The following is a 7,482-nucleotide window of genomic DNA, read 5'->3' on the forward strand; positions in this document are numbered from 1 at the left end:
GCAGCACCTATCTGCCAATGGTCTTCTCCTCTTTTTCCTTTTGAAGTCCAAAGGTTACATATGGCTCTTGTTGCCTTTCTTTTTTGTTCAAGTAGCAGCTCTAAGCAAGACACCATTAAATTGAGAGACATTTAGAGCAGAATTTTTGGTCAGATCATTAAGACATGTAAAGAACTATGAGGAAAAGTAATAAAGATCTCTGCGGTTTTGAAACATTCCTGGGAATTGTTCTTAATGGAGCATCTTGTATTTAATTTGTTTTCATCATCTAAATTTTTATGTAATTATTAGACCTATATGATATTTTCAGATTTTATCATTTATTTTTCAAATAAACATAAAATAGTTTCATTTTTGAGTGCTCTGATAATTAAGTATTGTACTCTCTCTGATTTTTCTTTTCTTATTCTGTTTTTAAAAAAATAATTATGAAAAGTAGCATAACCCAAATGGATCAATCTCCTTCTTCATTCTCTGCTCCCACATTTGTTAAGAGCTACACTTTACTTACCAAACTTTTGTTAAATTGACTAATAGCATTAGATAAAGTACACACATTTAAACATTTTCCTCCCTGTCACTCATCTCTTTGAATGTAGTTCTGAGTCCAAAACTAAAATGTGCATTTGATATTAACTGATCCTTGGAAGCCACATTCTAAACTTACATTATTTACTGCATAGTTTGATATATCTATCAATAGAATTTCAAAATATTACATATGATGAACATTAAATTTCTATTGTGATTTATAGTTTGTAACACTAATAATGTTAAAATGAAAAAGTAAAAGTTTTGAAATTTATTCTTGAGGAATTTATTTCTATGTTTTAATCTAATGATTAATATGGTAAGGTAATAAAAACAGTTATACAACCAAGAGTGATATTTTACATGTTCTTTTAGGCAGCTGCCAGAATTCAGACAGCAAAAAAAAAAAAAAAAAAAAAAAGCCATGTTTAACCACTATTGAAAGGTAAAAATTGGATCTAAGGGTTAAAACTATATTGGGCAAAGTTTCTTTGGGAATAGCTATAGTAATGTAGTATTGTTGTAAGTATTATGTTGTAAGTATATTGTAAAGTATATTTAAGAAAATAATTTTATTATAAAAATAACATGCTTAATGTATATTCAGAGAACAAGAAATACACAAAAATGTTTGTGAACACTAAAATAAAGATGATGATGACAGTGTTTGACATTAACTTAATGTTATTAAAATAATGCCAACATGTTTTTCATACAGTTAAACATCACTATAAATGTATATTATTCATTATAGCTACAAAAATATCATTTTTGATCTGAAAACTGGCATGTACTGACCTGCTTTCAATCTTAAATTTTCTCAATAAATAAACCAGTGATTAATCTGTTTAAATTATAATGAAAGTCAAATTCAAGTTCTCCATGGATGATCTAAATTTATTTATTTTACATTCCAATAAACTTGATCATTAAATTAAGTAGAATATTCTCTCAATGTGAAATTGCTAACAAGGTATACACACATCATATAAGAGAGTAGTTAAAATTGTATCAGTACTTTAAAAATTTATTTACAGATGTTTTTAGCAATTAAATATCTTAAAAATCACAAAATTATAAATAATGGGTGGGCAAAATTAAGTTTACAGCTTTTTATGTGGAAAATAATACAATAATTAATAAATAATAATAGAAGAATAAACTGTTTTGTGTACTCACAACTTTAAATACTTTTTCCCACCCCTGTATTTTGAGGGTGATAATGATGATGATGATATGTTATAAGAAAATGTTATTGTTGAATTCTAAAGAGACAGCTGCACAATTGTAATCAAAGCAATGATGGTTTTTTTTGGAGAAACAGTTTCACTTTTTAAAATATTGCCCCAACATACATTGTCACAGAGTATGCTGGTGCTAGACCATGTGTCTTAACATTAAAAAGTAGACTACTCTTTAAACGTGAAATAAAATCAAAGTTTTTTTGGCCTATCAAACAAAAAAGTTGGTTTACTTAGTTTTTTTTCCCCACTCAATCAACAGGTGACAAGAATTGAACAAATTTACCAATTGATTCATTGCCAGGTAATGCCCGACACCATGGTATGCACCAGTCAGAAGAAAATAATGGCATATCAGGTGCCATAAGACATGAAAGCATCACAGTTAGTTGCTTTAACCAGTCATTCTATCATTTGGGAAAGTCTTGGGATTTTGATAAGGGGATGGAGAGGGAAATGTATGGAGCATAAAGTTAAGGCCAAAGACTGTAGTGGTTTCTAGAGCACACAACCATGGTACAAGTTTTTCTGACAAGAACAGAGGACCTTAAAACATTCTGGAATTATTTTTCAAAAGAAGAGAAAATTATTTCTGGAATTATATATTTTTATTTTACAAAAAATAGGAAAACATGAAACGTGATATTTAAAATGTGTGGGACTAAATCATAAAAATAACAAGAATATATATATATATTAAAGACAAAACAGGAGGAAACTAACACAACACTTGAAACTGAACTAAATAACTTTAAACAAGCATATGGACATATGAAAAAAACACCTTGAATCAGAAATTCAAAAAAGAATATATATTTTAAAGAATCTGATACAGTTTGAAATGCACATCTGGGTCCTGTATGCCTAAATACATAAGTAATATTACTTATTAAGCAATATTTGTGATAAGTAATTATTACAGAATGATTTCTTTTATTCATTACCTTGGAAGTCATTCAGAATTAGCCAGGTTATTATACCAATGAAATCTAGGTTAAGTCATTTCTTAACTAGATATGAAACAGTTAAAAAGGAAGCATACAAAAAAAGTTGGCAATCAATAAGAAGATTGTTTTTAACATTAAATTGTGACATGAAAGTTATTGGCTCCATAAAGCTGAATTTTTAAAGAACACATAGGATTTAGGTTTTATATTTCCCTTTTTCTTTTTGAACTAAATGTAGAGAACATACACCATATACTCAGTATAAGCCTGTTACACTTGAAAGATTTGTTCTGAATGTCCAGTGGGAACCTGGAAATCGTAATAATTTGTAGTATCGATTGAGTGAAACTATGCAGCTGCGGCCTCCAGTGAATAGACAGGAATAGACATTTTATTGATTAACTTTTACAGTCATATTTTCAAGACTCCACTGCAACATAATTTTCACTTCCCAGCTTTGTGTTGCTGCATCATGAAACTTTAATTCTTCTCTCTTAACATTTACCCACTTGAGAAAAAAAGTATGGACATGTCTGGCCAGGTTGTGATCAGTAGAGATGCAAAACTTTCTGAAAAATGATTTCTCTCAAGTGCAAGTTTACCACAAACAGTAGAAAGGAATTAACTGCTTATAACAGTTTTTGGGAATATCATTATGGCAACTACTTGGTAATTAAATTCCTTCATATTTTCCTTATTCTGTTCATGTTTAGGAACCTTAATTTTCCTACCCTCGCTTCATGCAACTGTTAAAATAAATTATTTTGTGATTAATATTTTTTATTCATTTATACTTTATATCATTTCATGTGTGCAGCAAGAGAAAAATTATTGTCATAATACTATATAATTTAGTCTGATATGAAAGCTATGAAATACTAAATCATTTTGGCCAATAATTATAAGTGTAAAAATGTAAATATATACATATTGAACATATGTAATATTTTTCTATTCCTATAAGAATTTTAATAAATTATTTAGGTAAAAATATTGTATTTGCACAGGTAAGCATATTACAAATATTCTGTGTATAATTATATGTTTAGGTACCTCAAGTTTTTTACTACTTGCATTTTCTGGTCACCAAAGCAAACTGTAGATCTTAAATCTAGATATCTGGAGAATATTTCACTATTATTTTATTTAAGAGCTGGTGACAGAGATATTTAGACTTAGATTGAATTTGAAAATGGAAATTAAAAAAACAATGACATCAATTCTTTTTATTAAAATCACATCTGTTTTCTTCTGTTATCATAAGAATGAATAAAATAATGCATAAAGAATATATGATATTTTTATAATGTGTGTGGGTTTTAGGAGACTCTCATCTGTGCAATCAAGTATGCATATAAATTTATTTATGAAAATAAAGGATGCAATTAAGACAGGTTAAATAATAAACATAAAATACAAAAAGTCTGAATTGAAATTGATTTCAACATAACCCTGTAGAGGAATCCCCACTTATTGATCAATGTTAAAACCCATGCATAGCACTTAGAAAGATAAAGTAAGCAAGGTCAGATAATCAAAGCATTTAAATAGTAAAAACAGCAACTGCCACTGTAGACTGCTAAAATAAATCCATAATACAAATTGCTTTGGCAAAAAGTGGATGAGCAGCTGATCTTCCTATCGAATTCGGATACTGTTCAGTGACCACACTGGGAAAAGGATTGGGAGAAATGCCTTAAAGATCAATATTGAGTGAGATGGAGCATGGCTTCATTTTCAACAGGAGAACATTACAGGTGTGAGAGTACAGACATCTTCAGGCAATGTCATCAAGCAGAGACTGTTTCATATGGTTAAAAAATACTATCTATGACCGATATCACCAAACTTCATAGAAATTCTTCTTTAACTGTTTCAAGAAATTGTTTAAACAGGGTTTAAACAACTCTCAGATTTGAAAGTATAGAAAGTTGATTTTACACTAAAATAGTAGTACAGCTACTTAACAAAGTAAATTTGTAGACCTATAAATATGGACTACATAAACTTAAGTCATGAAACATTTTTGAGATATCAAATGGTCACAGGATGGATGTTTCCAGTCCTATACAGAAGTATAAAAATTAATGGCAGAATAGGGGATAGAAGAATGATTTTTGGAATTTTATGGAAATGGAGTACATTTGTTGTGAGTGCCTTTTTGAAACTTACTGTGACTCAGGGAGTTGTATTTTTAATGAATATTTGAATTCTACTGGTTAATTATATTTTTGGCTCTAATGAACTCCTATGGGAGTTTTCAGTATATATGCAGGGGTACCCCAAACCCCTGAGTTTATTTATATAAAATTGTGTATTTATTCTTACATGTTTAAAGTTCAATCATGTTCAAAGTACTTTCCATTTGATGCAATACACCCATTGAGACTTTTCCACTGTTTCAAACGGTTTTCGAAATTGTCGATTTTGATGCCTTTTACTGCTTCTGCTGTTTTTTGTTTCACCTCTTCCACATCAACAAAATGTTTCCCTTTGGAGACTTTTTTCATTTAGGGAAACAAAAAATAGTTTATCGGGCAAGATCCTGTGAATAGGGAAGGTGGGACATGGGTGTCATGTCATTTTTGGTCAAAAACTGCTGAACACTCAGACACTGTGAGCAGGTGCACTTGTAAATAACCCATCATGAAATGGGCAAACACATTAAAAGAGTCTTCAAAAAATTTCACTGAAGTGGAATACTGCCTCTCACAACAATACCAAGTGGAACACTGATACAGATGGGTTTCCAGAACACTCACCCACAGGTAGAAGCCTGTACTACAAGGGGCCCACCCTCCAGAAGATAATTCTGGTTTGGGGGGAACCCCTTCATAGATCTATGATCAGAATTAGATCTAACATACTTAAATACTTCCGTTATAAAATTTGAATTTAACTTCTATTTCATGAGACATCCTCATGGCTATATTGAAGTTTTGTGGAAAACTGAATAGGGTTTAGCATAAGGACATGCCATTTTATTGTATTTTTGAGTAAGATAATTCTTCAGTCAAAATGGACAAAAATGCGATTGACTTATTCCCTCCCTTTTTTCAGGTTCCCATACGTGTCATCCTTATGTCATTATCTGTTTTCATAGCATCTAAATTCATCAGAATGCTCATTGCATGAATAGTGTTATATCTTGATAAGTACACCAATGGGATTCTCCACATATTTTTCTGCCAGGTATTTCTTATGGACTATAACCATAATCTTCTAATAATTTGAATGTAGTGTTTAGAGCTTTACAATAGTACTGATTCATTTACAAAAACCTTTCAATATTGCACCTCTCAAATGAGATAAAGAATTGAATGATCTTAATTGATTTTCTTTTAAAATAGAGAGCAACTAAAATGAAGATGGGTTACATTTAACAGAAGTTTTACATTCAAATGAAGTATAAAAATCAACCTCAGCTTAAAAATTGTTTAACTTAGGTTTAGTGTTTTTCCTTTCCTTTCTTACCATAATAAATAGTTATTTACAAATATTTCAGTCTCCATGTTTGCTGTGTGAATTGCTGATAGCAGCCGTTGTAATAGTAAAATTGTGAAACAATATTCATAGTTGTCAGAAAAAGGTCATTCTATTTGCATTCATTAGGAACCTGGAGGACAGTGCTGTGTGCATTTCCTTTGGGATATTGTAGCTATTGATTTATATACATCTGTAGGAAAAATTAATTAGGATTATATTTCACTTATTACTGTAGGCTGTATAATAAGAAAAACATTTTTTGTTAGAAAGTTGAACAGAAAACCCTAAAATAAATCATTGTTTCTTAACTCACAACTATTTTATCTTGTATTTTTTTATAATCTGGTTAAAGGCTTAGTGCATTCATAGGAATTTAATTAACACTTTGTAAAAGGAATGTTTTAGTACACATACTATAATAATAATGATAGTTCAAATAAAACAACAGAGAGATTTTTCCCTTGTTAATTGAAACTTCTTTTTTCTTTCAGCTAAATCAATGTAGATTTGTCTACTATGAGTTTAATGATTTGAAGAAGGTTTTGCCAAAAGAGTTAAATAAAAAACCAAACAAGGACCAAGATCAGGAGAATTCTCAAGGTGAAGAAACAGATCCCAAAATGAGTTTTAGGAGGAAAGCAATAAGAGAGGGAAATTCACCTGATTTTTAAATTTTCAGTCTCAGAAACTTCATAATTACATTCTTCTGTGAAACTAATACTTCAAATAAACTGGAATGTGTTATGCCAACAATACCCTCAGTGTGATAGTACTAGATTTTTGGATTAAAAAATATATTTGGCTTCTTTCAATGAACACTATGCATACACTAAGTAGAAAAATATTGAATTCAGTTTTCCACATTGTTTATATGTGACACATGTTTGACATTAATCAAATTGTAGCCACTTCTAATTAATAGCAGAGAATAATTTTGGAATGGGGCAGAACCAGATGACAAAGGATAGTTTGTGTGTGTTCATGACATACTTTATGAATGGAAACACATGTCTATTGTGACATTTTTAACTTGGAAATGTTATTAACTTCCCTATTGTCTCTTAGATATGCAGTATTTTAAGAGAAACTCGTTGCCTGGCTTATGGTGGATATTTAGGCATAGTATCAGCATTTAGGGAAAAACAAAATCACAGAGAAATCTTTGGAAGATCCTATAAAATCTAAAGGTAAAATATTAAAATCCATTGTGCTCTTGGAAGGTCTTAGCTTTTGTGAAAAGAGTTTATAAGAGGTCAATAGCAATACTGAGTGTAAAT

The 7,482-nt window shown here is 30.1% G+C and overlaps 1 long non-coding RNA gene across 1 annotated transcript; it reads left to right on the forward strand.

Annotated features, from left to right (window-relative positions):
• Positions 1–944: 944 nt before the first annotated feature.
• LOC118501864 lies at positions 945–6,960 on the forward strand. The gene is made up of 3 exons (XR_004904526.1): positions 945–976; positions 5,780–5,911; positions 6,697–6,960. It is a non-coding gene; the product is annotated as an uncharacterized LOC118501864 (long non-coding RNA).
• Positions 6,961–7,482: the final 522 nt, after the last annotated feature.

The sequence above is a fragment of the Phyllostomus discolor genome, chromosome 7 (genome assembly GCF_004126475.2).
Source record: "Phyllostomus discolor isolate MPI-MPIP mPhyDis1 chromosome 7, mPhyDis1.pri.v3, whole genome shotgun sequence".
NCBI lineage: Eukaryota > Metazoa > Chordata > Mammalia > Chiroptera > Phyllostomidae > Phyllostomus > Phyllostomus discolor.